Source organism: Tenrec ecaudatus, chromosome X (assembly GCF_050624435.1).
Source record: "Tenrec ecaudatus isolate mTenEca1 chromosome X, mTenEca1.hap1, whole genome shotgun sequence".
Lineage (NCBI taxonomy): Eukaryota > Metazoa > Chordata > Mammalia > Afrosoricida > Tenrecidae > Tenrec > Tenrec ecaudatus.
The window spans coordinates 44,759,549-44,785,826 of NC_134548.1; the positions used below are offsets into that span (position 1 = coordinate 44,759,549).

Genomic DNA, 26,278 nt, shown 5'->3' on the forward strand with positions numbered 1-26,278 from the left:
AGAAGGGGGCTGGGGGTTCGACTAGCAAACATCCGGGGGACCGTAGGCACAGGGTCCAAAGGTTTGGAGAAGGACAGGATGTGGCATTAAAGTCCAAGGGGGCTGGCAGGGAGAAAGGAGGAGTGTTGACACCCTGCTTGCCCCAGGACAGCCTAGAAGCAGCCCAAGGTTCTACGTCGTCACCTGCTGGGACTAGCTGAACTTCGCCAGGGCTGACTGAGCGGTGGCCTCAGTCCCCCAGGGCTCTCTTGACTGTCTGACTGCCCTGGCACGGTACCAGGAGCTCAGCGACGACCTGTGGCTGCGGCAGCGAGTGTAGTAAGTCACAGAGTAGGTGGTGCTGCGGGAAGACCTCAGGCCTCTGCGCCCTACAACTAAAGGCAAAAATGCACCCCGAAGAGCAGGCAGGCTAGGGAAGAGCAGTTCAGGGGGGGGGCGAAGGGGTGGCGGGGGGCAGGCAACCTGTCCCACACTTTGATTTCTTCCCCTCCACTCACAGCCCCTAGGGGCCTGAACCTCCATGTACTTGCATTTCCAGTACTGGAAAGGGCTCTGAAGGCGTGCCTGAGCCTAACAGGGCCTTGGGGGCGGGGGGGGGGCGGGGCGGGGGGACTGGCCTTCTGTTACTAACACATGCTTCCCAACCAGCTTACTTAGGGCACAGGTTATTTTCGCCAATCTTCAAAACCCTGTCATGAGCAGCTGAGGTCCCAGGTTCACAGATCCAGGCCAAAGCCCTGTAGCCCATGGCACTGCTGACCCCCACCCCCAGGCCTTCTGCCAGCTCCTTCTAATAAGTTCTCCTGAAACCACAAGGCAGGAGGCCGGCCAGCTCTGCTGGAGGACTCCCCACCCCTCACCGTCCCCATGGGCCAAGCCCTGGGAATTCAGAAAGGTGGGGGGTGGGTGTCACGAGGGCCCAAGAGGGTCTCTCATCCGAGGAAGCTTGGGCCAGCAAGTGGCTGCCACCTCTGCCGCTCCTCCGCTGGCCGGCATAGTGCGCGCTTTGTGTGAGTGCCGGGGAGGCGCAGCGCTGCTCGTGCGCCAACAGCTGTCACATTATTTGCACTCGCTGTAAACAGCCTTCACATTCCCCCCTTACCACATAGTTAAAGCCAGACTAACAATCCACAGTTAGAGATCAAACCAACAACAGCAGCATTGTGTCTGCCTTCTCACCAAGCCCAGCAGCTGGCAGGTTTCTCCGGAACAAGGGACCCCCTCTCTCTCTCCGTCCCCCCCTCCCACCTCATCACCCCCCTCCTGCCAAGGCTAGCCAAAGAAGCCTCCGTTTGTCAGTGCTGATGGTTCCAGCCAGAGAGCGCAGCCCTTGAGCACAGGTTGCTGCGCGGAGCAGTGGTCTCCTGGACCTTTCTACTCCTGCCAGCCCAGGGCAGCACCCTTCCCCCAGCCCATTCCTTCCAATGCGAATAAAGGGTGTGTGAACCCACAGGGCTGTTTTATGGACCCCACAAGCTGGAGGCTGGCCTGCCCTTGCCAGCCTGGGGTCGGGCAGCCCCACCGATCTTGCTGGGCACTGCCGGAGGGCAGGTGGTCTTGTGGCCCCTAGGCAGCTGGCCTCACCGGGTCCCAGAAATGGCCCAACTCACTGCCTGCTTAGTGGTCGCCCCACTGATCAAAATGTCTCCTTTATGATTTTTGGTTAAGTTGAACATTTCCATAATCGTCATTATTAGCGCAAATTACACGCCTAATCGGTCCTTAAATAGATTTTAATTAAATAATCATACAAGGCTCATTTTATTACTTAAAGAAAGGCATTACTTTTCGTTATAAACTTTGCACCAGGAATATAGACTAGTGATACCAGACAAATACTTTTTTTTCTTTGGAAAAGCACCAGAGACTGGTAGGTAGCATCGCAAAACACGCTCTGTGTATTACCTTGCAGAATGGATGCTGGGACCAGACACACGCCATCAAAGCAACTTCCATCTTGGTGGCCACTTAAAGAGGGACTGGGGGCTAATTCCCACAAGTATTACCTTTTGCCTTCTCGTGAACCAGCAGAAAATTCACCAACCCTGTCCCACCTGCCTGATCTACTTCCCACCTTTCCCACCTCTCCTTTGGCTGAGAGAGACATGGGCGCAAGGCGGGCAGGCTGTGCTTGTTAAATGCTGTGTAAAGTGCTGTTAATAAAAAGGACAGAGACTGCTGGTTCCACGGGTGTGTTGACTGGAAAGGCCTTGGCACTATGTCACGTGTTTATGGGAGGGCCAGCTAGGCTTGGCTTTAGAGAGTTTGGGACATCTCTGGACTTCATTTCTTCTGGCCTATAAACGACGTTGGCCTAGAGTTATTTCAAAATTGGTCATTTGCATTTGTACGTAACTGTGCGATGCCTAGGAGTTTCTCTCCAGAAGCCAAGTTTTAAAGTCAACCCAAAGCTGGAAATTCACTCTCTGCCTGACCCAGCTTGGCCATTGATTGTCGGCCTCTGTCACAGGGAAGACACAGACCCTGGGATCCACCTCCTGGTCCTTGCCTTCACTCAGGGTCCACAGCCACCCCCACCCCTCCCAGGAGGGCACAGGGGAAGTAAGGGTCGTCAGACTAGTTAGTGAATCCAGTGTTTATACAACCACAACAGAGAGCTGAGATTGGGCAGGGGTGGGGAGGTTCAGGCCAAGGACTGCTGGCCCGGTAAGACCCTCCATTCGCAAAGCCATGTCAGCGTTGGCTATAAGGGATTCTTTAGTGAGGGACCAGGGATTCGTGCCTACGGAAGCTCTTTCAGCACAAAGGCTTTTAAGGAAGAAGGGAAAAAGGAGGGGGAGGGCTCCAGTTTCATAGCAGGCATCCCTAGAGAGTCAAGAACCAAGTGTAGCTTCAATCAAATGCTGACTTCCCCTCTGGGATCTGAGTAGGAAACTTGATCACAGTAGCTTACTACCGGCCTGGATCCATACAGCCATACAGGTCTGGTTTTCGTCCCATGCTGGGAATTTACACACACACACACACACACACACACACACACACACACACACGAAGCCATCCCTGGCCGGCTTTATTGAAAACCACACCAAGACCTCACAACATCCGGACTTAATCCCTTATCAAACCAACCACAGCACCTCTAAGGCTCTAAGGTCCGGGCCACCTCCTCGCACCTTTCTCTGCCAACCAAGTCTCTCTCCTCTCTAGCGATGGGGTTCCTTCCCTCTGGAATAATGAAGACAAGACTGTCCAACCAGCACCTGACACCTAGATCACCAATGTGCTGGAAGCAATCCTAACCATATCGTGGTCCCACTTAAGGGGGGAATGCAAGTCCTCTCATCTGGAACCTTTTAAAAAGCAGAACGCAAAACACAGTTAACAAAGGGAAAGAGGAGCCCACAGTGGCAGACACCAAGGAATCCCCTAAGAGGGGTGCTCTTCCACTCAGGTCGCTGGGCCAGCAGGTCCTCAAGGGCGAAGATGAGCGGCAGCTCCGTTAGTCAAAGCAAAGATTAATCTTTGGGGCCTACTATGTGCCCAGGATTCTTCTTTGATCCTAAAGGTGGATAATTATTCCCAGTCTCACCAATGAAGACCCTTACTGAGGCTCAGAGACCATAAATAACATGCCCCCAAGGTCACACAGCTGGAAAAACGGGCAACAGAGTGGTCGGCAGGAGCCAGTCCACATTTGAAACTCCCAATTTAATACGCCGTTTTCTTGAAGGAAGGCTGGCGCTTCCTTCAGGATCATGTGTGCTGGCTAAAAGGTTATCAGCCAATTTAATTTCTCTGTAGCTCGTCCACGAGGGGCCTTGACCCTAGTCTCCAACACTCAGGAAACTGGGTCCATGGAAAGCCTCTCACAATTATCTCCTACATCTGACAACTCTGACACGGATTCCACCCTGTGGCGTGAGGTCACCGCTTGCACCCCAACTCTCCTCACGCCTCTTCCCTAAGCCCATAACAGGAAAAGAGTGGGTGGTCAGTCACTGGGTTTTACCACCTTACTTTTTCCACATAAAGCAATAAATCAAATGACGCAGGCAGATAGAACAAGAAAGAGCCCTTTCCTGGGGCTTAAAACAAAAACACCAGGGACCAAAGTGGAGGGGGGGTACGAGCAGGAAGTGGGATATCCCACAAAAAGAGACAAAGGGTGGAGTTGGGAGTCTTTCTTTCATTGTCCCAACTTGGAGCACCACGTGTCCAAAAAAATCACTTTCGGAGGATGTTGGGTGGCCCAACCTCAACCGCAAACAATCCCGCCAGCTCCCTCCTCACTTTCCAGATCTGCCCCAGGCGGTCAGATACTCTGGGATCACCTACACCGACCATGCCTTCCAGCACAGCTCCTTGAGGAAGGGTGGGGACATCGGAGGATCGGTAGCCGTGGCAGGAGTCCTGGCCCGGCGTCCTGGCCGGGACGGGTGGCTGCTGTCGTCGACGACAAGACTCCGGATGTGCTAAATGGCTTTGAGAGGCTAGCGGGCCGGCGAGGGCCTCGGTGGCAAGAGGGACGGAGGCCTTGGCCGGCCCCCCGGCGTCCGCTCAGCTTGCCAGCCTCACACGCCCCCGCGGTCCGAACGCTGCTGGCTCTGGGCCAAGGCTCCGCAAGTGGCTTGCTTTCTCTCGCCTCCTCTCTTTCCTCAAAACTTTCGGACCAAGGCGATCGATTGGGGCAGGATTTCCAGCCCCATTCCCGAGATGACGCCGTGCAGGCTCTTTCAGACCCTGTGGAGGCTTACTCCCCCGCCCCTGCCCTCCCGCGCCCACGGAGCGTAGTTAAGTCCACCTGGAGTTGATGGTTTCCGAAACGACCGACTCCCCTCCGAGCCTAGGAGAGCAGTGTTCGCAACAGCGCTGAACTCCCGAACCCCCAACGCAGCCGCTTGGGGAAGGAGAAGGACGGCTTCCTTTTTAAAAAAAAAAGCAAAAAAACAACTCTTCGGATACAAGTTTTTGGTGCTCCTGGCTAGACGGCGAGTGCTCCGGCAGAACAATAGAACTGGGAGGGGGTGCCGGAAATGGTGCAGGAAGACCCCTATAACCCTATAAACTTCCCTTCCCCCACGCAGTTACTATTAGCATTAAAAGACCCCAGTGCCTTGAATGCAACAATGCCTGTTTCTAACTTTTCCGCTGAGTCTCCCAGTCCCCAAAACATGTCCCCCTACTCCATATTAGGAAATCACAGGAACAAAGATCGTTCTGAAAAAGTTATGACCTCCCCCTAGCTCCCGGACTCTCACCTGCTCTGCTCCCCCTGGCACCCGGACCTGACTCCCCCTCCCCCAGTTCCTCTGGTTTGCACCTAGACAATAAATTTAGTTTAATTTAGCTTCCGGTCTTTAATTTTAGCAGGTCTCCTTTTTGCATGCAAATCAATATGGCAATTACCATCTAAAAGCTCGCCCAGCCCCGGGTCAATGTAAATTGATCATTGTCCGCCTTCCACAAAATAACACCGGGAGTCTGTGTGCATAATGAGATTATACTGGAAACTGTCTTTTAGATCACAAATTATATTTTATGCTGTCAGGATCTTCTCCTAGCGGACTTCCCCGCAAGTCGGATCCAGGGGAGCACAGGAAGCCAGTATGGAGGGGTGATGGTGGGGGCGAGGCAGCTCTGCAGAAAATAATCACGAGGTCCCCCATTTTTGCGACCCTCCACTGAGACCTCGCGGTGATGAGCTTGTGACACCAAAGAGGTGGTTGGTGACAGATACCTTGCAGAAAAGCACCGTTAATGAAATCCACACAACAAAGTCAAATAACCCTTCCTGAGCTACTTACTACACACACACACACACACACACACCCCACCCCACCCCCCTTGATCGTCGGGCCAAGCGGACTCCGTGTGGGCGATAGATGCCCCTAGCTCAGGGTCTGCCACGACCGGGGCAGGGGGGGCTCGACCACCTGGGGGCGGCCAGAGGAGACCATACACCACTGGCCCCAGTGGCCCCTCCTTCCGGGCCGTCGCCACGTAGGCCTCGGCAAGGGCAGCCAGCTTTGCTAACAGAATCCCGTGGGCCACAAACACTGGCGAGGCGGCCGGACGGGCTAGGGCCGACCTCCGCCTCACCACGCCGGTCTGGGCCCGGCCCCAGGCAAGCCTCAGCCCCGGGATCGGGCGGGCGAACGGGCCGGAGAGAAGCACTCTCCTTGGCCAGAGTCGGGCTCTCCCGCCCCTCTGCGGCCCCAGGGGCACGAGTGTGACCTCGAAGCCTAACAAAGGGCCTTCTGAGCTCCGGGCGGCCCGGGGTCGGCGGGGGAGGAGTGGCCCTCTCGGCGGCGCCTGGCCACGGAGGCCGGGCCCAGCGCCCTCGAGGAAACCATCAGGGTGGCATTGTCAGGGCTGGAGGGCGCTCAGGAGGAACATGCTGGCCGGACTGGGGTTCGGGAGGCGCTGCGGCCTGCAAGCCTCCCGCCCAACCCGCGGCCCAGCCCTGCCCCGCCCGGCGAGGGCCCCACCCGAGTGCGGTCTTCCCAATAAAAGCTGGAATTCCCGGCTGGGCTCAGACAAAGAGGGACCGCGGCAAATCGACGCCGCGGGCGAGCCAAACCCTTGCTGGAGTTTACGTGTGCGTCTGGGGTCACAGAGGCGCCTGCTAACCCACCCTCCACAGGCCTTTCCTGCAAGATCTCCCCGGGGGAGAATTTTTAAAAAGTGGTGCCTATCAAAACGAAAGCATACCTCCCCTTCCTGCCTTCCTTCCAGAAGCTACACTTCTTCAGTTCTCTCCCAGTCCAGTCCAGCCCAGCACAGTGCCCGCCACTTTAGCAGGAAAGACCCCAAGCAGTATTATCTACTCTTCAAGGCCAGAGTGGAAAGCTAGCCCTCTAGCTTTCCAGCCACTCAAGGTCAAGAACTCAAAAATCTCTTAGAAATCCTCCTTCGTGATCAACACATATCCTTTCCCCCACTCCAGAAGGGGTAAAAAAAGGTAACTACAAGTGTTGTCCGTGTCACTGAGAGCTATCCACCCTTGGCAAGGTGGCTTTGCCCTCAGTTGCCTTCCAGCCAAAATACATTATTTCCGTGAGTGAGAGTGAGTGAGTGAGTGTGTGAGTGAGTGTGTGTGTGTGTGTGTAGGGGGAGGCTCCCTACTACTGGCCCAGTTTGTGTCCCCTCCCTGCAGGCCAGGAGGTGGTTTTTGTCATTCATCCTGCGTGTCTAAGCATTGATGTATGCATATGAATGTTTTTTTTGTGTGTTTCCAAGTGACCCTCTTCACACCTTTAAATGGGCTTTTGTCTCCAGAGCGCATTTTCTAAAACTCGGCCCAGTTTCCAGCTCAACGAAGTATAGGATACCCCTCTTCCCAATAATCGATAAGTCTCTGGATTTGCATATCCATGTTTACATTCCTCTTGGCCAGTTCGTTATCTCCTCAGAAGCCCCCCTTCCATGTGGGCACCAGAGCCCAAGTGTCTTGATCGGTTTCAGCACCTGTCATTCAGGCCCACATCTTAATCTGAGGCTTTCTGCCAAATGCACACACCTCCCCTACTACTTGGATCCTTGGCGGTCCACTCCCAGGCCACCCCAGTACAGTTTGCTGTGTAGAGCAAAGCATCTCCCTTTGACCACAGACCCTCCTAATGAGAGAAGCAGGGGTGAGGGGCCAGAGTCAAGTGTTAGGACTGATTCTATATTGGGGGGAGGGGTGCGGCCGCTCTCATCTGTAACCGGTCCACCGATGCCAACTCTGTAAAGAACTAGACAAATGTCTGTAGAGTTGTATTCAGTTCTTTTTTAAAAAAACCAATCCAATATGGACCCAACCGATGTGTACACATACGATCGGCCTCAGACACATCGGAGTCCCATTTCGGTTTGGAGCCTGTCTCCACTGCTGCAGCACCACCACCCCTCCCCCACCACACACACCCTCCTTCAAGTTCATGGTTGAAAGTGGGTCTATTTATACAGGCAACTCAAGGGCGCTCTCTCCAGCAGCTGTCTCCGTAAAGGACCCCACCCCACCCTACAGCTCAGCTCGGAGCCGACCTGCAGCGGTCCTGGAACACACGGCCGGAATTCTCCCCGCAGCACAGGTCCACATCTGCGGCCCCCTCCCAACTCAGTTCCTGGGGTGAAGGTGCCTGTGGTATGGCTCCCCGGCTCCCCCAGTGAGAAGGACCAGGGCAAAGGAGACCGGGCACAGCTGGTTCTGGTTTGTCGAAGAATCGAGATCGCAGCACCAAGATGTGAGCGTGCACACACGGAAGAAAAAGGAAAACTAGACACACACACCCCGCCCCAGCCCCTCGGGGGGCTCCTTGGCCTCCAGAAATTTCGACTCGGTTTTAGGGCTCCCCTTCCCATTACACTACCCCCACCCCCTTTAAAGGAAAACCCCGCAGCCTTTCCTCCATCCAGCTCCAAGGGCCCGCTGGCTAGCTGGCTCACTTGCTGCTCACGGGAGTCTGCTGCCGCCTCCGCCCGCCACCACCCCTCCCGTCCTTCAGCCGGGAGGGAGCCTGCATGCCTGTCTAGACCGATCTATCACAGGCACACAACAACACCCGCGAGAGCGCGAAGCCCCTGCCCGGGTCCCCTAGCTCGTACGGTTCACGGCGGACAGAACCCCGAGGCCTGACGGCGCCTGCGGGGGGGCTGGGGTGGGGAGGGCCCGGTGGGGGCTGGGCGCCCAGAGTGCGTGGCCGATCCTCCCGGGCCCCGACCCTCTGCGCTCTCGCCAGCCGGGCTGCCAGGGCAGTCACAGCTCCCTGCGCGCTGGGCAGTCCTATTTTTATCTTGTCTAATCCCAAACTGGGCGGGGAGCACAGGCGTCGTGCTTAGAGAACAAGAGATAGGCGAGGGAGGAGCAGCCAGGCGGCGACGCGAACGGGAGCGAGTTAAAGACACAGTCGAGGAGACGGAGAGCAGGAAGAAAGAGCGGGCTGTGCGGATCTCGCGGCGCCGCACACAACCCGCCGCCACGCGAAGTTACTCACCTCCCCGCCGTCCCTAGCGGCCCGGTCCCTCCCCACTACCCAGCGCAGCTCTCCGCAGCCCGCGCCGCGGTGCCCAGGCCTGTGTGGGAGGCGGAGGCCCGGTCGGCCCGGCAAAGGGCTGGAGAGAATCGCTAATGAGCTGTGCGGCCCATTGATCCGGAGAACACTTCCTAATTAACTCTCAGTCACCTACTGGTGACAGCGCCTCAAAGGACAGCGCTGGGGCCCGCAGAGCCCCTAGCCCCGACCTGCCCACCAAGCGCTTGGCGCCCGAAACCCGCACACTCCCCCAAACACCCCAGGCAATCTGGGCGTGTAGTTGCGTAGCCACGAAGACGAAGGGAAGGCCAGCTTCGAATTTAAACCTGGACGGCATACTAATCACCGCCATCTCTAGTCCGTCCTCTACCCCGTGAAACCGTGACCAAATAAACACTGCAAAGCCCAGAGCAGATAAAAAGTGGGAGTGAGAGGTGCCCAGTCCAGGAGTCTCCGAGGCCGACAATTAAAATGCCTTCCACACAAACAATTCTGCTGGCAAAAGCGAATGCAACACCTCCTAAGGATTGATTTCGGCCCGCAGTGTCCGTTTCCAGTGCCACCGGAAGTGTCAGATGGCCAGAAATACCCAAGTCTGTCTATGGTCACCACCCACCACCTTCTTGAGTGGGCCATTTCCTCCTCATTTTTACTCCTAGGCGGTTTTAAGGCTTGCTCAAAGAGAGTCTAGCCCTTAGAACCAAATACCATTAGCCCTCTCCTAACCGCCTGAAAATTTGAAGGAAAAAAAAAAAGCGAAAACCCAGAGCCATCTGGTCTAGACAGAGTGAGACTAGCTGTGAGGTACCTATTGGAAGCGCGCTGGTTTCTTTTTAAGGTTTGTTTTTAAATACACACAACACAACCTCCCTTCTCTTTCCTTCCTCCCTCTTCATTCCCCAACCCCCACCCTCCAGACGTCGGCGGCGCGCGCCCCCGCGCGCGGGCACTCACAGCCTCCAGCTTGAGATCACGGACTTTCTGGAAAAGATTCATTAACAGCAAATTAAGCCTCGCCCGGCCTCGGCCTACGGGCGGCCAGACTCTGTCGTCTCTGGGACTCGGGAACGTGCCCACTCGAGCGTGCGAGCGGCTGGAAGCCCGCTGGGACCATGCGTGCCTCGAGCCGCCCCACTCCACACTCGGCGCCCCAGGGCTGGCTCCGTCAACAGCAGGCGCACGTCGCCGTCGCCTGGAGCCCCCGAGTTGACGGAGTCTCCGCAGCGAAGCCGCCCGCCCGCTCCGAGGACTGGCCCCGCAGCGCGTCGGCGCCCGGCCCTCCCCCTTTGCCTTCGATCGCGCCCCGGTGCGCAAGTTCTCTTCGCCCACCGCCTCCGAGCTGCACGCCCCACTGAACCTCCGAGGGGGATCAACTTCCTCTGGCCACAGACACGCACACGCCCAAGTGAGCTTCCCCCCAGGCTCCCCGCTGCCCAGCCAAGAGCCCAAGGGGCTCCCCCACCGTACCGCACTTCACGCCGCGGTCCCCGCCGCTCCCGCAGCCCCCACACTGGGGGCTCTTAACTTAAAACGACTCCGCACCGCAGGGTGTGGGGCCGGGTGGAGTAAGGAGGGGGCACGGATTAGAATCGAAAAAGAACATTTACAAAACAAAGCGTCTGACCTGGCGGGCGGGCGGACGCAGTCCGAACCCCATTCACTCAGCTGGGTTTCCTAGTAGCACCCCCACTTAGTACACGTGACTCGCGCTTTGGGGCAAGTCGAGAAGAAACCCGGGACTCCCCTCCGAGCAGTGCGGCGCCGCTCCAGCGACAGGTCGAGCTCGGCTCGGCCCCAGGCACCCGCCACACACCCGCACGCACGCACAGGCTGTCGTTCCACTCGAAGGAACGGCTCCCCCCACCCCCCCCCCCCCGAGAGGCGAGGCGGCGACTGGGGGTTTTTACAGTTCTTCCCCCGAGTCGGAAAAAAAAAAGGCAGACGGGAACCCGCCGCCCTCCCCTTCCTGCTCGTGAGCGAACGCCGAGCCGAGCTTCCCAGCTTCCAGCCGCCCCCCCCTCCGCCCGACTCGTGGCGCTCCGCGGCTACCGCGCTCCCGCGCAGACACACACGCACACACACACACACACACACACACAGTCTGCAAACTTCCACTCCGCGAACTCCCTGCTCCCGCCGCTCCCCCACCCAGGAAGCGGCGGGCCCTCCGCATCGCCCCTTCCCGCTGCCCACGCGGGGCCTCTTAGGTTGGCTGCATTTTTTATAACTTAAGAGCCGTGAGAGAAAAACGAAAGCGAACAAGGCAACCAAAGGGAAGCGCGAAGGAGAAAGCTTCGCGGGGTAAGCGAGAGTCGGAGGAGACACCCGCGGCGAGCCGGGGGCCCCGGAGGACCGAGCCGACTGCAGCCCGCGTCGCGCCGCTCGCCCGCCGCGGTCTCCCCCGGGAAAGGTGTTCCGGGCACTGACCTGAAATCCCCCGCAGGGGAGTAGGCAGGGAGCCTGCGATCCGGCGCTTCCAAGTTTTGCCGACCCCCCCCCCACTCCCAGAGCAGAGGCGAGGCGGAAGGGCGAGGGACCGCTGGCCGAGTCAGGAGAGGTGGACTCGGGGGGGCGCCGTGGACGCGCGGAGGAGCCGGGCCGGAGAAGCGCGAGGAGCAAAGTTTGCTGTCCCCGGCTGCCCGCAGCCCGCTCGCGGCACCGCGCTCGCTCGCCTCCCGGGCTAGTCTGCTGCCAGGCGGCTGCCCTCGGGGTCGGCCCAGCGGAGGGGTGGGCTCTGGGCCGGGTGGGGGCGGGGCGGGGCGGGCTCGGCGCCTCCGGGCAGGTGGCGACAGCCCCGCGCGGTCCTCTGGGCTCCCGCGGCTGCACCGGGCTTGGCCGGGCTCAACAGCTCCCGCGCCGCCGCCGCTGCTGCTGCTGCCCGCGCTCCGGCAGGAGCCCCAGCGCCATGTTGCCGGTTCGCCGCGATCGCCCGCTTGGGCTGAGTGTGTGAGTCTGTGTGTGTGAGTGTGTTGGCCAAGTCGTCCCTGAGCGGCGACAGCGCGGCTTGGGCTCCCCGCCCGGCGGCTCGCGGGCTCCCCCTCCGCCGCCGCCGCCCGCCTTGCTCCCGCTCTCGGTCGCAGTCTGGGCTCCGGCGCGTCTTTCCCGCAGCCGCCGAGCTCCGCCAGCGTTCAGCGAGGAGCGCAGCTCTGCCTCACCTTGCCGCTGGGAGCCCGGGCTCCGTCTGCCGCCGCACGCCGCGATCCCAACGCGTCCCCCTCCCTGGTTCCCTCCTCTTCCTCCTCCCCCTCCCTCCGCCCGCCCTCCCTGCCTCCCTCCCTCCCTCCCTCCCAGCAGCCGCCTCCCCTCCCCCCGCAGGCGCAGCGCTCGGGCGACAGCCGCCCGCCCGCCACCGCCTCCAGCTCTCGCAAGTTTGAGCTTCCCCAGCCTCCGCTCCCCCTCCGCTGCGGCGCCCGAGTGCTGGGGGTTCGGGAGGGGTGACTCCCCCAGAAAGGTCTGCTCGAGTTTCCCCCGCCATCATCGACTCCCGGCCAGGCGCCTCTCGGCTCTCGGGGTCCGAACCCGGTACCTCCTGGGTGGCGACCCCCTCGCCCCTGGCCCTTCTCTCCCCCTTGTGGGCCGAGTTGGCCAAGCACGCCGGGCCCGAGCGCACGTCCTGGGTGAACCGGAGACCGGCTCGGGTGGCGACCGCACGGGCGGCCCCCAGAGCCAGAGCCCAGGGGACGGGGGGCGGCGGGGGGCGGCTCTCCCAGCCTCGCGCCGAGACTCCCCTTGCTACCCAGAAGGCCAGTGGAGGACCGCAATTACCATAAAGCTCCTCGCACTCCGCTCCACCAAAGCTGTCAAACCCCAGCGGCAGCCGCCGCCGCTGCCTCTTGCTACCAGCGCTGCGCTCTCGGCCGCTCGGAGACCAGGCAGGACCGGCTGGGTGCGCACCCCAGCCTAGCACAACCCGGGCCACCCCTTCCTCCCGGAGGAGCCTTTTCGTGCTTGGGCCTCTAAGCTACACGAAAACACCACCCGGGGCAACAGCTACCTTGCTGCCTGAACTCCGCGCCCCAGTTCCCCGGACATTTCAATTGTGTGGGAATTGTTTGGAGAGGTGGTGATGGAGTGCAGCCCCCGAGGTGCTAGGGGCGGTAGGAGGGCGGGTTGCGAAGCGGGGATCCGCTCGCATTTCTCCTGGTTCGAGGTTATTTCTGGGTCTGCATCTCCGATGGTTGGAGGGTCTGCCCTGGCCCCTCACCCCGGCCTCAGAAGATCATCTCTAGCGTTTTATTTTCCTTGGCAGGGAGCAACTTTTGGCGCAGACCGTACGCCCCATAAATTTCCACTCGGTAACGTCGTGTTGATCCGTGCTCGGCGGCTGCGTACAGCCTGCGCCCGCAGCAGTTCAATTCAATTGACACGTATTGAGCTTCTTCTGCGCGCTTGGCGCGGCTCCGGGCTCGGGGGCAGTGAGCAGCTGGGGGAAGCGCGGAGCAGAGGTTCCGGCCTCCTGGGGAGCAGAGCCTCAAGGGCGAGCCCAGAAACCTCGGCGTGAAGCTGGCGGGAAGGGGTGGGGGAGGGGCTGTTGGCCTAACAGTATCCCTCCCTCCAGCCTGGACGTCTTGCCAAAGGTGACCCCACTTGGCTGCTCGCTCCCGGGCTGCTAGGCGGGGGCGGGGGCGAGGGCGGGGGGAGGGAGGGCGAGCCCGGGGAAGAAAGAGGTAGTCTCTGCCCAAGGACAAGATGGTGCAGACTGGATGAGACACCCTTCCGAAATGGAGGTGGCCTGTAAATCCACACAGAAAGTTTCTATTTCTCCTGGAGTGCCCCCACGCCTCAAATAATCAAAAGCACCTCAAGTTGATTACTAAGTCAAGGTCAGGGCCAACACCAGCTCAGGCTAGCAGATATTTTCCCCTTATCAAAATGAAGACCTGACTACTGACGCAAGGCTGGTGATTAGGTGAGATTTTATTCATTCTGTTTTTGTTCTCAGCACAGAGCTGTAAAAACAGCCCTGCTCAAAGCAGAAGTGAAACATCTTTACCGTTTGAAACCCGAAACTTGGGGCAGAATTAAATCTTCATGCTTCAGAGCTGCTTGTAACAACTGATGCAATAGAGGCGGACCCAGTGCCCACCAGAGTCCGGCCTCCAGTGCCAGCTTCCAGGACCGAGCCTGCAGAATGGAATGCACACCTTTTTCTTCCTGATCTTTGGGGGGGGGGGCCTGGATGTCGCTGAAAGCTAATCCACACATTTTTTTAATCTCGAGTAACAAGCAGAAAGACACCTGGACTATTATGCTGTAAAGCCTTTTTTATATAAAGAAATTTTAGGGCCAGACATTAAAAGTTATTAGACTGAACGCACCACAGCTGGAGAAAAAACCTCTGGTTGTATTGTAGCAACAGTGCTTTCATTCAAAATAAGACTGAAATAACCAGGAAGGCTGAAGTTGGGCATTGGGGGAGAAATGCACTGACTGTGATGGAGGCCACAGTGCAGCTCTGGGCCGTGCAGCGGAGCTGGCCGGGGGTGAGTGAGGAGCCGTGCCAGGCTCTTCCGGTTGGGTTAGGCCGCACCATGGAGGCCCTGGCTCAGTGCCAGGCCACCTCCTCTCCCCTCCCCTTGCCCTCCCTACCTCTCCCCCCAGGCAGAAGCTCTTCCCAGAGTTCTGAGTCAAGTAACTCAAGTAACGGTCTAGAACTTTTGGGAAACCCAGGAACTGGGCGACAGCAAGGAGCCTCCCAGGGCTGATGACAAAGGGCCTGTTTGTCTAAGTGTAAAAGTCCGTGTGAGAAAATGAAGGGGGGTGGATGTTAACTCGAGGGGGCTTCGAGGAAGGCTGAGGGCAAGAAAAAAAATGACACTGGAGACAAACAGGCGAGGAAACGCACCTGTGACAAAATGTGTGCCAGCTGCCACCCCACTTCTTTTTTTCTTTTAGAGACTCTCACCTCCTGTGGGCTGCTGGGATCAAAGAGCGACTGGGCCATTTCTGAGGCAAACCTTTTCCAACGCCAAGGGATTGAAGGCAAAAATCTTAGTAAGCTCCTATGTGGCTCAGGGGTTCAAAGGTGCTGCCCCAAAGTCGGTGTTTGGAAGGAACCAGCCTCACTAGGGAAGAATGATGTGATGACCTCAGCCCGGGAGACCCTATGGGGCAGCTCTATTTGCTCCGATAGGCTTTCTATGAGTTGGAATCCACAGCAAATGTTTTTTGTTTGTTTGTTTGCTTGCTTGCTCTGGTTTAAGAGGCATGGGGGAAGGGGAACTGTGACTCACCAGGAGTGAAAATGTGGGTTTCCTCCAAGGCGTTCCAAAACTAGGGTTACACCTTTTGGTCCTGAACTGGATTGCTCCAGGGAAGAGAAGCAGAAAGCTCCAGAAGGACCATTCCAGCTGATGATCCCACTTGGAAAGGGGCTCCGGAAGCTAGGGACCCCACGGGGGCCTGCAGCATGTGTGCCAGAGTCCAGGCCCTTTCCAGGCTTCCCACCTTCCCTCCACTCCCAGGAGCCCCTCAGGAGCTGACTGGTGGGGGCGTGTCAAGCCACTATGCCGCCTGGCCTGGATTGGGTGGGGGGAGATTTCAATGAAAGAGGGGAAAGAGGAGGCAGGAAGAGGGAGGGAAAGGGAGTGGAGCCCAAGTTTCCTACTGAGAAGGTGTGTGGAGATCAAGATCGGAACTGCACCCTATGTTTTAGGGGTGAGCCCTGGGCTCCTAACAAAGAGCCCTGGAGGCACCCGAGCTGTGCTGCTCCATGATATGACATGTGCGTCTCCTGGAAACGGAAGAGAGCATTTCCACTGGGCCCTATAGGGTTGCTATGAGTCAGTATTGTTGACTGGCCAGCAGTGAGAGGTGCCCCTAACTGGGTGTGGAGGGTTGGTTTGGAAGGTGTGTGTAGAATTTAAAGTTATTCAGTCCCAAAGACCCAATGTCCTTGGGCCTATGACACTGGCTATTGGATGGCAGATACTGTAGGTGTTTTCTGTTATCTTACTGGAACTTTGACGGTAAGCAGTATAAGCAACCTGTTAGTGTGAACTAGTACTGTTATTTGGGGTTTTTTTTTTTTACATTTGTTACCATCATCCTTCTCAAAACATTTTATTTCTACTTGAGCCCTTGGTATCAGCTCCTCGTATTTTTCCCCTCCCTCCCGGAGTGTGAACTATTTTTAAAAATAGCAACAAAGTGAGAACTCTCCCGCTGAGGGTCTTCTGGTTACTGTTACACTGAGGGTGAGACACTAACTGGCCCACCTCACCAACCCCAGGTTCCCATGACCAACTTGGGGATTTGAAAACTCTGGCAAAATCGAAATGCAATTGCTTTCTAGGACTGAAGAAGGCAGGCATTTGGGGTCACCGGGTCGAAAAGAGAAGCCTGCTTTTCTTTTCTGTCCTTTGGAAGATGGTTGGGCGTTTGGGGGTGGAAGGCCTCAGAGCGCAGGCCTCACATCACACTGGGCCAGGGATTTTCAGGCCTGGGGTCGGTTAGGGTGGGCCTGAGCGCCTCACTGAGGCACTGGTGGGTGCACCGCGCAAGGCTGGGGGTAGGTGTCAGCCAAATGAGCGGAAATACGGGTGGCTTCGGAGCTCCCCCTGGCCCCTGGCCCCAGTTTAAGAGCCCTCTGAGCCGCCTAGTTGGGCCGGATGCTTCTGCTGATAAACCAGGGCGACCCGGCCCACCCTGGCTGCTTATCCTGAGCATATTTCACCCGGCTGGGGGCACTGAGTGGGGACCAGGAAGAAAGGGGGCGGGAACCACCAACGCGGACCTCCTGTCCAGCCATTTTGTATCCAACCTCCTTCCTCCTCTCCTGCGGAGGTCCCCAACCCCTTCGGAATCCCCTAGGACTGGGGGGACTTGAGGGCTCCACCAGCTCCCGGCCTTGCTCTTCCCTGAGACAGTCCAAGGAAATGCGGTACTGGTCGGCCTCTCAATACCTCTGAGGTCCCCACCAAGTCGGGGAGCAGGAGAAGCGAGGAGTGGGGGGGGGGGTAGCTGCTTGGAGAAGGTCGCAGCGCGGGAGCCAAGCTTGGGGCTTGCATAGGGTTGGAGATCCCAGAGGGCTTAATCCACGACCCACTTTACCCAGTGCTGATCCACTCTGCTCTGCCTTTGCCCCCCGCTTCTCTACCCCCGCGCGATCGCGTCTCCAGCGCGTTGGCAGCCCCCAGCCTCGAGTCGTGGGGGAAGGGGAGGCGGGGGCGCTGGGTGGTTTGTGTTGCGAGGCCTGACAGAACCTTCTGTGTGCGGCGGCGGGAGGAGGCTAATGCATAATGCACAGCGCCTGGAAGCCCGGCCATTAGCGGCCTGTCGGTGACACAGACAAACGACTGAGAAGGAGGAGATCGAGCTCGCTCTGGAGTTTAAATATACCAGTGTGGAGGGGAAACGCCATGATTTAAAAGTGTGTGTTTGCAGACACTCGCATATATTTTAATGATTTCCAGCCGGCCATGTGTCCCAGCCATGCATTTCCCCCCTCTCCAAAAAGAGGGTGTGTTTAGAGGAAAGTGGGAGGGGGGGGGAACACCAAGACAGAGGCCTCAACTAGAGACCCGCCATTAGCATGGTCCGCTCTGGGGAAAGATGAAGGGGAGGAGTAAAAGGGGAAATCGAGGCCTAGCATAGCCACACGACCCCAAGGCTGGTCTCAGAAGTGTCTTTCTTCTGTTTAAATGTGGCACTCGGACCTTTCACCAGAACTGGCCCCTGTACACTGAGCTAGAAAGGCCCGGGGGAAAGAATCTTTCTTGACACCCTTTACTGCCTGCAAGCACCCACATTTTTAGAACCTTCCTTTGCCACAGACCCTCCAGAGACCTCCTACCCTCTGATTTTAACACACCAGTGTCTTTTAGCAATTACGGGCGAGAAGGGGGTGGGGATAAAGATAAGCCCCCTTTTTTCCCCCCTCGCCATGCAAGTGTGAAAGATAAGATAACGCTAAGCTGGGGCAAAGCGGCTGCTTACAACCTCCCCTCAGCGATTTTGATCGGTCACTCCTTATCTCGCAAAAATGCTCCTTTGGAAAACTGCATCAGAAAAAGGCGAGGGGAAAGCATTTTCATTTGGGAGTGACATTTAAAAGCCACTTCCCCTCCCACCAGCCACCCCACCCCCTCCCATCCGCGGGGCTCCCCAGGGAAGAGTCACACCTCGACGTCAGGGCTTCAGGCTTTCTCGTGGGGGGCAGGATTACTAGTGTAATTAGGCTGAATAAAACCAGGGATGCGTGATGAGGGTTTATTCTGCAGCCAACCTTCCGCTCGAGGTCGGGTTTTCCTTCTAGTGACTGATCGATGTTGGCGTCTCACCCTCGCGCTCCGGTGTGGAAACTAAACAGGTAGTTCAATTTGGGAGGGTCATGTAACTATGTCAACATGAAGTGATTGTGAATGCGAAATCATAAGCAACTGCGGATTTTTACAGCCCCTTCAGCACCGGACAACTGCCAGCCACACTAGACTCTTGGAGAGTCGCAGAAAAGCCTTTCTCCGCACCAGAATGTCCCCAAGGGCTCCCCGAAACATTGGTGCTTGTCGATGTACTGCTGTACTGAACCCCAGGTCCAGGTCGGCGGGGCGGCCTGCGAATTCCCCTTGCCCAAGGGGCTAGCCCAGATCACAGGCTTTCAGGCCGGCGGCTCAAGCCGGACAGAGCAGCCTCTGGCCTGCTCCCCATCCCGGGCTTGCACCTGGGCGCCCTGCACACACCTAGTCCTCCCCATCTCCGGGCCAGGCGGCCCGACCCAAAGCCCAGGAGCCAGCCGCGGCCGGATTGTCCCCGGGGAGCTGAAACCGCCGAGCGGGGAAATCCCTCCCTCGTCCTTCCCCGAAAAGCCTGGCCGCGGCGTAGGCGCCGAGCGAGCGAGCGAGCAGGCGAGCGGGCGGGCGGGCAGCCGCTGACAGCCGGGCCTCACGGAAGGCCCACACGCGTCCCATTAGTCAGCCGAGTTCCCCTCGGGCGAGCCGTCTGGCGCGGCCCCAAGGCCCGGCGCACGCGGGGAGGGGGCGCGGGGCGGCGGTGAGCTGGGGGCGAGAGCGCGGGCTCTGCGGGGCCCGACCGGGTTCGGTTCCGCGTTCCTGGGCCCGCGGGTAAGCTGAGCCGGCGGGGCAGGCCGCTCCCAGGCTGGCGCCGGGGCGCCGAGCTGCGCTTCACGTGCCCGCCATATCAGCGGCGGCGGGGAGGGGGGAGGGGGCGAGGGGGCGCGCGCGACCGCGCCCGCGGGGTCTCGGCCCCCGCCTCCCCTTCTCCAGCTCCGAGCTGGGCTGGGACCACCCTGCAGTCACTGTCCCCGCTGCGTCGTCTTCCCGCGCGAACGGAGCGCGGCGCTGCCAGACGCCAAGAGAGGCCCCTCGGGCGCCGCTTGGAGAGCGACGCGGCGGCGGCAGTCGAGGGAGGGTGCTCCTCGCGGCCGCCCCGGGAACTTCCCGGCCGCCCCGCCGCCGCCGCCGCAGTCACGGGGACCGGAAGCCCTCGCGCCGCCCCGAACGGCCTCCGCTGGCCCTCCGGGCGGTTCTCGATATGGGCTGGCAGCGCATCACCACCCCCACCCCCATCACTCCCTGACCCAGGCGGCTGCCCTGGCCACAGGGGCATCCCCATCTAAACCCCGAGGACCCTCCACTCGGTCTGGGGAGACCTCCTTCTGCCACCGCCATAAGCGACCCGCCCCGCAGCTGGGGCAGGAGGGGCGCGGAGCCGCCGCTCCGACCGGGCAGGAACACCTGCTCCCGAGCCCTGCAGCTGGGCTGGTGATGCCTGAGACGCTGCCTACAGTGTTGTGTGCCGAGATCGCGGAGGAGAAAATGGGGATGCAATGCGCGGGGGCAGGCGCAGCCGCACCTCGACTGTCCCCATCCCCTACTCCTTCCGGGCGATCCAGCCTGAAGTCTGCCAGCTTGCTGGGGGGCCCGGGTCTCCCTCTGAGAGTCTAGGCGCCTCCACCCCTGGGACCTGGCTTCTGGCCCGAGGAGGTCGTTCACAAGATAGATGGGGCAAAACCTGCTTTGGGCGCCTTCACAGTGTCCGCTCCCGCTGCCCAAAGAGACACTCTGGTCCCCTTCGCCCCCACTCTAACGGGATTGGGAGGGAGTAGGTCGAGGCGACTCTGGCAAAGGCCCCCATCCTGTAGGGTCTGGTACCCGGTGCGGACTTTGCGATTCTTCCAGTGGAGGGGCCGGGGACTCTCCCCCATCTCCTGGGCCGGAGGGGATCCGGCTGCGGTGCTGACCCGCGCGGCCTGCCCTGCCTCACCCCTCTCCGGCTGCCCGCCCCGACTCTCCTGGCCCTGGGCCCGGCCGGGGAAGGCGTTGTTTTGCCAGCGGGAGCCGAGCGAGTGCGCAGAGAAAAGCCTCCCAGCTCTAATGAGCGTGCACACCGCGCTGCAGCGAGGAAGATGATTACCCGGCGGGCGGGGTGCGGGAGGGGGGGCGCGGACCCCGGCCGCGGGCGGCGTGTGCGGCGGCCCCGCGGGCCCGGAGTCCCCGCCTGTCTGGCTGCTAATCGCACGTTTTCTGCTGTTACGGAGGCAGGCGGGAGCCGGCGGCCGAGCCCAGCGCCGGCAACTCGGCGGGTGACACGGAAACATGGCGCAGCGCCCCTCCCCCGCCCGCCCTCCCCGCCTCCCGCCTCGCACTTCCTCCCGCCTGCGCGGCTTTTGCAGTTCTAATGCTCTGCTTTCGGCCCGGCACCATTACGCGAGCGGCAGCTTCTCTGCGGCCCCGCGCGTCTCTTTCCCCTTTGTTTTCCGGGTCTATAGAAAACGTTTGCTTTTGTCCCGAGCTCTCGTTAAACCAAACTTGTGGTGGCAACGGAAGGCGGCGAGGGCGGGGAGGGGGAGCGCGGCGGCGGCCGGGGATTTTGGCAGCAGCAGCAGACCAAAGCGTGGTGGAAACTTCTCTCTCTGGGTTCCCCGCCACCCCGCCTTCCACAGCCCCCCTCCGCGCGCGCGCACACACACATACACACACACACACACATATACACACACACACACGCCTGCCAGCCAGCCTGCAGACGCTTCCCCCTTCTCCCCACCCCCTACCCGAGGCCTCAGCGCTCCAAGGAGGTCTGAGCCACAGGGACTGGGACCCGGGGGGGGGGGGCGGGGAGAGGGAGGAGGGTAGGCGTGGGTCAGCCCTGCGTTTTTGGCACCGGGTAACCTCGCTCTTCGCACACCCCGTTTGCCTCCCCCTCCCTTTCTCCCTTTTACCACTGGGGCTTTGTATCGGCCGATGGAGAAGGCAGAAAAAGTGTTGCTTGTGTGTAGTTTTTATTTTAAGGTTTTGTTGGAATTCCTCACGCCCAACAGCACAGACCCGTGTACACCATCTCGGGCGAGGGGCGGCGGGTTGCGGGAACTCCAACCGGGGGAGGGGTCGGAAGCCCAGGCCCAGGGAGCTGCTCGGTCCGCACGTGGGGTGAGGCGGTGCTGCAGAGTGGGATCGCGAGGACCAGGTCCCCTGATCCCAGAGACCTCCCACCCCGCAGCGGGGACTCCGGATCGCCCCCTGTGGCGTGCTCCCCAGTCCTGTGCGCCAGCCGAGGCTCTCCGCAGCAGTGGAGCTGCTCAGGCGGCAATTTTTTAAGCCTGCAATTAAGCAAGGCGTCGCCGTGTCCTTTGCTAGTGTCGATCCTGTCAGTCGCACATGGCCTTGGTGCTCCGGTCCGAGGCCCCGCGATTAGTCACAGGCTCGCTTCGCCCCTTCCCTAATCCGCTTCTGCAGGCAGCCCGGGGACTCGGCCGACTTGGCGGCGCTGGCAGGGAGCCATGGCGCGCGGGGCGGGCCGCCTGGCCAGTGCCAGTCCCGCTGCGCCCGAGCTGGCTCAGGCCCTGGGGTGCGAGCTTGGCATCCCCTCCCCCTCCCCGCCCTCTGGCAGGGGCAGCAGCGCCCCTCCTCCTCCCGCCCCTCTCCGAGGCCTGTGAGATCTATTTGTGTGGTGTCATTTGCATAAAAATAGGACAAGTGTTTCAGTGCGTTCGAACGCGGGAGGCGAAATCCTTATTGATGTGTCTGTGTGGAGCCTTGGGGCGTCGGAGTGGTTAGATTTAGGGCGTTTGTGTTGCCTTCTGCGAGAAAGGAGAGGAAATCTTGCGCTAGGCCGTCTCTGGTCAGCCCCCCCACCCCCTCGGAGCAGACCCCCTCCGTGCGGCCAGGAACGGTCCACTGCCTGGGCCCCCGCGCGCCGGGTCCACTGGGAGCAGGTTGAGGGCCAGGCGGGCGGCCCATTATGACTCATAAAACCGGGCGGCCTAATCACCAGCTGCCTACCAGTTTACGTGTGACGCTTCCAAATGCTCCCTTCGCTCGGCCCGGGCCTCAGGCGGGTTCGCCCCGACACGGCTCGGGCCGCCCAGTGGGGGCTAACCAAGGGGCCGGTCTTTCCCTTCACCGGTCCGACTGACCCCAGGCTCTCCTGGCTTCTGCGCTGCCTGCCAGCAACTCCTCAGCTTGGGCAAATAGCTGGGAGGGCGCCGGCCGCGCGGAGCCAGTAAATCAATCATTAACTCCCCCGCGAGGCCGGGGAAGGGGCAGAACGACGACCACAGCCCAGTCCGCGGGGCTAGCGCAATGCCCCCGCCCTAGTTGGCGCGGTCCACGCGCTAGCCGACTGCGGGGGGGGTGTGGGGGGGACGGCAAGGAGGAGGTAGGTCCTGCCAGAGCCTCCGGATGCCCTCCTGAAGCTCCGAGCCCTTCGAACCAGCACCTCGCCTCGCTGGGCAGATGGACTTCCAGCGCGGCCCCCGGGCGGGCTGGAACACTAACGAGCTGTCCCCTGGCCTCGCGGCCTGCTCTCTCCTGGAGAGCCGGCTGCGCTTAGTGCAGCTGCACCAATCCGGCTGGGTTCTTCCCGGCTCCGGTTTGCCAACTCAAACCGATCCCGCCCGGCGTTGCCCAAAGGCCCCCTTCCTCGCGGGGGGTTAAAAGGCCCGCGGCGCCCTGGCTCCTGAGCGGCGCGTCGGAAACCCAGATCAAAGTGCTTACGGGGAAGGAACCACACGCACACCCGGGCCCGGGTTGGAGGAGGCCGAGTGGAGCCGGCTGCGAGCCGCCAGCCACGACCCGCTTCCCACACTCCCGGGAACGCGGCGGCGGCGGCGCTGGCACGCGCGATTCGCTCCGCGGAGCTCGGCGCGGCGGGGCCCGGAGCGGGGGGGGTGCGGGGGGGACGAGGGGGAGGCGAGCCCGGGCTGCGCGTCAAGAGGCCCGGAGTCACAGATTAGTCGCCGCTCCGCTCCGCGCTCCCTGGAGCCCCGAGGGCAGGCGGCGGCCCCGCTCGGCCGGGCTCCGGCGGTCTCCGGGCCCCGCCGCCCCCCACCGCGGCCCCGCGCGCGCCCGACTGGACTCTGGGGTGGGGGGGGGGGTGCGCGCTAGCGCAGCTGAGATCCGCTTGTCAGTTCAAGGGCAGGACAGAAACTAGGCGAGCGGAGTCTTGCGAACAGGAAATTTCTCATTGACAAGGTGCTGCCCCTCCCCCACGCCCGGCTTCAAAACAAAACAAAAACCCAGCCGGAGCGGCGGCCACCTCCAGCCTCGCCGCCCGGGCCTGCGTCCCGCCGCCGCCGCCGCCGCCGCCTCGGGGACCCCCCCTAGCTTCCTCCTGGCCCCGGCGGGGGAGAGCTCGCCAGCCCCAGCCCCGAGCGCTGGCGGCGGCCGCGGCAAACAAACAGGCCCAGCAGGCGGGCTCGGCCCGGCCCCCGCGGAGGGCGCCCAGCTGCCACCCTCCGGGGCCTGGGCCAGGGCGCCGAGCCCCCGAGCCTCCGCGCCCTCGAGTTAGAAAGCCTGCCGAGCGCGAGTCGGGCGAAGCTGCGGGAGGCCGAGAGGTCAGCGGCTCCCTAGAGCGGGTGGGGGCGGGGAAGCTATCCGGCGCCGCCGACTTGGCGAATCCCGCTGCAGGGACCCGCGAGGGCCGCGAGCTCGGCCTGGCAAAGTTCCTGGGGAAACTCCATGTTTTGAAACTCCAGCGGCAATGCTGGAGGTGGGGAGAGGGGAGCTCGCCGAGCGAGTGCAGAGAGCTGCGTGCATCCGCCAGGGCACTCCAGGTGTGGACCCCCCCCCCCCAAACACACACACACACACACACACACACAGCTCAATGGGAGATGTGTGAGACCGAGTTGACTGGTTCTCTGGACCAGCTCTTTTGTGTAATAATCCCTTCTCCCCACCCCCCACTCTAAGGGAAATTCATAACCCCAGCTTTATTTATTGAATTCAGCCCAGAGAGGAAGCCTGTCTTTTTAGGGACCCTGATATTCAGAGTAATTTCGTATTTGACACATGTAAATACTTAGTACTTTCAGGTAAGGTCAAATTATTTATCATCTTAATTTATATTTCAATAGGCCTACAATTTAGAGGTACGAAATGCCTCCTTATGAATCATTATGGTCTATTAGGGGAAGTAATGTATAAACAGTACTATTTGGTAGCAAATCACTTATGTTGACATTTAAATGGCTCTTCAATGGTTAAAAAAAGCCATAGGAATGCCTTTGATTAGATATACAATTTACAAGATCATCAGCAAAGCCATCAGGACTAGAAAATCTTGGGATTTTTATTTAGTTATTTTAGGGTTTGTTTGTTTTGTTTTTTAAGCCTCCCAGAACAGGCAGGTCATTTAATCCCTATGGAAAAATTTACAAATTGCAGGCAAAATATCATTCTTCTCTCTCCCGGCTAATGTCTTACCAGGAACCCAAGGAACCTCTGGCAATCTGAACAAAGTCCACCAGCAAGGGGGCCCCAGTGGCCAGCTTTGCCCATTTTTGCATCTCAGTGACACATCAGAGCTTCCCTGCTGTGGTCTTACCTTCTGGAGAGGCCCGTGTCCATCCATCACCCGGCACAGGGCCTCCCTGGACTTTAAGTCATCTTTCTTTCTCCACCTGCTGCAATATTCCCTTCAAAGGGTCTCTTCCTGGTTGCAGCCTCCCTGGCCCCACACAGCCCCATGTACTCTTTATTGAATTATCTGTTATATTCATTCACTGGAAGCATCTTCTATCTTTCCAGTGCCCCTTCCTTAACCACCCCCTCCCTCCCACCCCCACTCCCTATTTATCTGTTCCCCTACACAGCTGCCCCTCTTGAAAAGGTGCCCCGCCACGGGCCACCATCTTACATTGTGTTTTACTCGGAAAAAGCAGCTAATTTTGAAGTTGTTCGCAGGGACCAGGATAAGGTCATTCCATGCACCTTTGTTTGTCAAATGCCTAAGATTAGACACAACTGAAATGTCCAGCAATGGCTGTGATGTCGCTCTTTTGGAAAATGATGATCTGTGTTCTGTCCTCAGATGGACTAGACCCCCCAAGGTCTATTGTTAAGGGTAAAACCAAGCCAAACCTCACCAAGATGCAGACGGACCCACCCATGTGTGCCATGTTTTCTAATGTGTGTGAAAACCAAGTGTGGAGAGAGCTATAGATACATTTGTGTGCGTCTTACATATGCCCCCCAACATCAGTGCTATTGGATAGCCCTCCCCCAGGTCCGCATGCCCAGAGGTATGGCCTCTGCTTCATTTCCATAAATAGGGGCCGTGGCACAAGCTGTCCTGTGCCTGCTCAGTGAAACCTATCACTGCCCCTCTGTTCCATTGTTTTCCATCAGTCCCAGGAGATGGGCCTCACCTTGGCCAAGGCTCCTGGAATTTTACTGTATAAACACATCATCACTGCTAACTCATTCCTCCAGCACCCTCGCCCCCACCCCTAAGTCTTTCACCTGGCGCTTCCTTCTCGCCAGAGGGAGAGCAAAAAGATCTTTTAAACCTGTGTTGGATATCAGGCCCTGCTAGTTCCCAATGCACGTCGAAAAAAATCCAAATATCTGCACAAGGCTTAGCATCCCCATCACTCCCTGGCTAGTTCCTGCACTCATTCTGAAAAACCGAACTCCCTGCCATGAAATCAGAATGGAAGCTGACTCAGAGCAAGCCTAGAGGTCATGGTAGAATAACCCCTATGAGTTCCCAAGACTAACTCTACAGGAGTAGAAAGCCTCGTCTTTCTCTCTGAGCTAGTTGGTGGTTTTGAACTGCTGACCTTCCAGTTAGCAGCCACATGTGTAGCCACTACGCCAGCAGGGCTCCTTGAGACCCAAGCTAATGAAGACAATTTCACTGAATGAATCACAACCAGGGGCGAGTCTTGGATACACTAATGCAATGCAGAGAACACGATCCAATCCAAATTGGCTTCCGAGGAGACCTGCTAGGCTAGTGAAATTCGAGGCTGAAAGATCAGCTCAGTAGGTTATGGCAACTATTTGAGGGTGATTCCAAAAGGTGGCGTTTTGATTGGTTGTTGTAAAGGACAT

General features: G+C 59.4%; 1 protein-coding gene across 11 annotated transcripts in view; it reads right to left on the bottom strand.

Annotated features, from left to right (window-relative positions):
- BCOR (BCL6 corepressor) overlaps positions 1-26,278 on the bottom strand; it is a 136,689-nt gene that overhangs the window by 33,052 nt on the left and 77,359 nt on the right. For 7 of the 11 annotated variants that reach the window (XM_075539702.1, XM_075539704.1, XM_075539697.1 and 4 more), the window contains exon 1: positions 11,409-12,130. The exons of 2 other annotated variants lie outside the window; for them this stretch is intronic. The gene's annotated coding sequence lies outside the window, so the exon portion shown is untranslated. 2 more of the 11 variants (XM_075539700.1, XM_075539701.1) reach the window with 2 other exon arrangements.